Source organism: Octopus bimaculoides, chromosome 3 (genome assembly GCF_001194135.2).
Source record: "Octopus bimaculoides isolate UCB-OBI-ISO-001 chromosome 3, ASM119413v2, whole genome shotgun sequence".
Lineage (NCBI taxonomy): Eukaryota > Metazoa > Mollusca > Cephalopoda > Octopoda > Octopodidae > Octopus > Octopus bimaculoides.
This window is the reverse complement of record NC_068983.1, coordinates 163,860,337-163,865,110: the sequence shown is the minus strand read 5'-3', so window position 1 is coordinate 163,865,110 and position 4,774 is coordinate 163,860,337. Positions and strand designations below refer to the sequence as shown.

Sequence of the window (4,774 nt, the reverse complement as noted above, 5' to 3'; positions counted from 1 at the left end):
GTGTGTGTGTGTGTGTGTCTGTGTGATTGTCCTAGGGTTGATTTGTTCAACTAAAAAGGCGGTGCTCCAGCATGGCCAATGTCAAATGACTGAAGCAAGTAAAAGAATGAAAAAATAAAAGAATTCATTTCTTCCATGCTTGAACAGGTCAGAGTTTATCGAGTCAGATTTGTTTTGCAGATGGAGGCCTCTCCTTTTGGCCAACCAAGATATTGTTCTCCCATGGTCAGACCTGTTTTTGCAGAATATTGGAAATGAATGATATTCATTTTCATCAATCACATGAATCAAGACAAAGTGATGTGCACATACACACACACACGTGCATACATGAAGCTTCATTCAATTTCTTCTGTGAATCCTCTCACAAGGTTTTGCTGGCCCAGGGCTATAAAAAACACTTGCCAATGGTACCACACATTGGGACCGAACCCAGAATCATTTAATTTTTTATTACCCACAAGATGCTAAACATAGAGGGGATGAACAAGGACAGACAAAGGGACTAGGTCGATTACATCGACTCCAGTGCATAACTGGTACTTATTTAATCAACCCCGAAAGGATGAAAGGCAAAGTCGACCTCAGCACAATTTGAACTCAGAATGTAGCGGCAGACGAAATACCGCTAAGCATTTCACCTGGCGTGCTAACGATTCTGCCAGCTCAACACCTTCCGAAACCAAAATTATGTGACTGGGAAACAAACTTCTTAACCATATCGCCTTGCCTGCACCTCAATTTTCTAATATGAAATTAATTGATATGTTTTGTGGTGTGTTCTATAACTGTACTTAGTAGCATACTACATTTGATTACTAATTAAGTTTTTGATTAAAAAATTAATTACTACAACAGTAATAAAACAGGTCTGTGCAAGAAAGAGTTCAACTTGCTGGGGAAACAAGTGCAATGTATAAAGGAAAGCAACAGGCCTTGATAAATATTCAAAAAAATGAACTGGTTTTTATCTTAAACACGTAAAAATTGAAATGAACTAAATTAATTGCAATGTTTACAAAAGTGTTAATTGAGTTGCAAGTATATGAATTCTCAATAAAAATTACTGTTTGATTAGAATAATGATATAATGAGAGGAATGCATGTGTGGGATAACACATAAATATGCAGGGAAATAGCAGTTTTGTTACAAATCTAGAGTTTTGATTTATAATGATATAAAAATTAAAAGAATTTTCTCAGAATTCTTGTCATAAATCATTGTATTCATCATAGCCATCATATACCATTGTCATCATATATTCCCACATCCTGGTATAGGATGCTGACATAAAATGATAATGATGATGATGATGATTATGGTAAATTCAATGGTTTATGAAAAGATTTATCTGAACAAATAGTAAATGGATTGTAATGATATTTCTCCAGAGTTCAACATAGATTATTTAGTTAACATAGATATTATATGAACTTTTATCCCAATATATGTGTGAATGGCAATGAAGATGTGCATAAGTGTAAAAATGTGTGTGGCTTGATATATATGTGTGTGTGTGTGTGTGTGTGTGTGTGTGTGAAGAAGCATTGGTTATAGAGCGGAACAAAAGAGACAAATACAGATGCATTTACTGTATCTGTATACAATACAGCAACTTCATTTTTATATACGTTTGACCTAAGTGCTATATGATAAGACTTCCCCTGTTCCATTATAAACCGGTCTGCTAGTAGAGAACCCCCCCCCACCTCTGTAGTAGTTTGTCACCAAACCCTAAGAAATTTTATAACTATATCATCCATGTTTACTGTCTATAGTGTTTACCCCTTACCCTACAAAGAAAATGCCAATGTCCTCTTAAGCTTTGAATCTCTAGGTCTGATAAGATAGTCCACAACTCAGAACCAAAAAAACAAATAAAATCAGTGACAGTTAAAATCTGCTTAGAATGTTTAGTTACTAGCCTGTATGGTCTGGCTAAGTCAAAATGGTTTTTTGTATTCCTCCTTTCTACTTGGAGAGTTTAGATTTAATTATAAAAATATGTCCTTCTGTTCAAATTTAATTTCATTAAATTTTTAAATTTCTAAATTTCTATGTCTTTGTGCAGCTGAAGATTGCTCTACATTTTATATTTGATATAACGTTTACATTGTTCAATTAAATGGAGTTGCATGAAACGATCATACTGCATTAACTTTGGATATCCTTGTTGCTTATTTTGATATATATATATATATATATATATATATATATATATATATGTATATATATAGAACATTAAAAGCACATCTGAGTGTGATGATTTGTTTCTAGTGATCAAATGTATGTGCTGCACATTAGCTCACTCACTCCATTAAATTGACATTACCTGAACAGGTGCACTGTGTACCACATGTCATGTGCCAAAGTGATTGTGAAGCAGAATGAGATGGATATTACTCAGGAATACAATTCATCAAGCCGGTTCAAGAATTGAAACCACAATCCTGCCATCATGAACATAACACATTAATCACTAGGCTAGGCACCTTCACACATACAATAAGTTTTTGTTGCACACACACTCACACACACACATACACACATACACAATTGAAAATATTTTCTCAATTTACAAAAAGGAAAAGTGCCACATTCAACAAAGTCCTCAATATAATGATAGAATGCAGGGTTTGATTTATTATTCTATAAGATTGGATGCTTGTATCAACTGTGTTTGCTTTTCAGGCACAACTCTTATTGAATGTGATAAATGCTATGAAATATATCGTCAGAAAAAGATATGTACAAGCAAATCTTAGGAATAAACGTATTAACATTCTTGGTTGGAAAGGTCACAGGCACAAAATCTATTACAATTCTGATGTACATCTCGATCTAATAATTTACAACAAACTGTTATATGTTGGTGAATGTCATAAGTTAAAGGACAGTAATTATGAATTATGAATGAGATCATTATCAATGAGTTACTGGAATTGATGGTGTAAATAACAGAGCCTAAGGGATTTGGAATTTGTTAATGGGTTAAAATTGAAGAAAGTATACAGTGTGATTACTCCTGGGAAATAATGAAGTATTGATCTTTTCACTCAAGTGTTAGTATGATCTTTTAGTGTTCAGCAGATATTTCTCGTAATGGCAACACTTAGTGAAAATTTTTGATCTGGCATTTAGTCTTTAAAATAATATATTTATTTCAAATATATGAAATAATGATCTTTGTATGTTATCATAATACAAAGCTTCTTTGATATCTGCTCTGATATTTTACCTTAGACCATTTCTGTAAGCTGGCCTAAATAAAATGTATTTTGTGGCTCTGTCAAAGTTGAAAACCCCAAGTAATTTTTTTTTACTTTGACATCGTCTGACCCCAAAATTGAGAAAATATCTGACTATTTACTATAATTTAAATATTTTTACCCAGTAGATTACTCACTCAGTGCTTGGTATATTTTCTTATAATATAAACTAAATTTTGTCACAAGAGTTCAGTGAAGTCGCCAATATGATGTATTACTTGTGACAAAATACTTTCCCAGTTAAGATGTAAACTTTACATTTGCAGTGGGGTTTGTAGATATTAATATTCATAAATAGAATTTAGAAACCTCATAAATTGTTTACATGAAAAGATGGTTATGTGGACGTGTAGTTAAAATGATTGATGAATATTAGAAGAGCAAAATGCCTCTGATGGCTTCGATGTTAATATAAAGACAGAAGCATACTTTGCTTAAACATAATTGAGCAGCTTTGAACTGTGCTCTTCCATCATGTTTTTGGATGGCCATTATGAATTGTTTACTTTTCAGGCTGAAATAAACAAGTATCCATTTTAATCTTTTCATAGGTATCCCTTTTAACCCAGCACGCTTCACTGGTTCGCTTTGACATTCCATATCAATTTCAATTTAAAAAACAAAAATGGAGCTGAAATTATGGAAAGCCAAATTTGCTACATGATAAATAATTGCCACATGGCGATAGAGAGAGAAAAGTGAAGCCATGAGATATATTTTCATACATGTTTCATATTTGCTCAATACATGTTTCATATTTGCTCAATATATGGTTCATATTTGCTCAATACATGGTTCATATTTGCTCAATATGTTACATATTTGCTCAATACATGGTTCATATTTGCTCAATACGTTTCATATTTGCTCAATACATGTTTCATATTTGCTCAATACATGTTTCGTATTTGCTCAAAACTAACGATTATGATGATGATGATGATGCTGATGCTGATGATATGATGATGCTGATATTGATGATGATGATGATGATGATGACGATGATGATAATGATGACAATGACAATGCTGCTGATGATGATGATGGCGATGCTGATGATAATGATGATGATGATAACAATAACGATGATGATGACAATGATGATGCCAATGATGATGACGACAACCACGACGACGGTGGTGGTGATGGTGACAGTGATGATGATGATGATAACGATGACAATGATGATGCCAATGACGATGATAATGATTATGATGATGATGATGATTACTCCTATTGCTACAAGGCTATGCTCTCACAAAAAGAGTAAATCTTAATCAATCCATTGTACTTATAGCATCAACTCAACGATAGGATAAAGATAAATGCTGTTTAACATTTAATCTGATGCTTGAGCAAGTTTAACACCCCTCTCATAACCTTGAAAATAATAGTAAAAACAATCGTTTCTACTATAAGCACAAAGGGGAGGGGGTATAGCTGATTACATCAACCCCAGTATTCAACTGGTACTTGTTTCATCGACCCCCAAAAGGGTAAAAGG

General features: G+C 33.2%; 1 protein-coding gene across 3 annotated transcripts in view; it reads right to left on the bottom strand.

Annotated features, from left to right (window-relative positions):
• LOC106875235 (follistatin-related protein 5) overlaps window positions 1-4,774 on the bottom strand; it is a 370,169-nt gene that overhangs the window by 239,944 nt on the left and 125,451 nt on the right. The window lies entirely within an intron of this gene.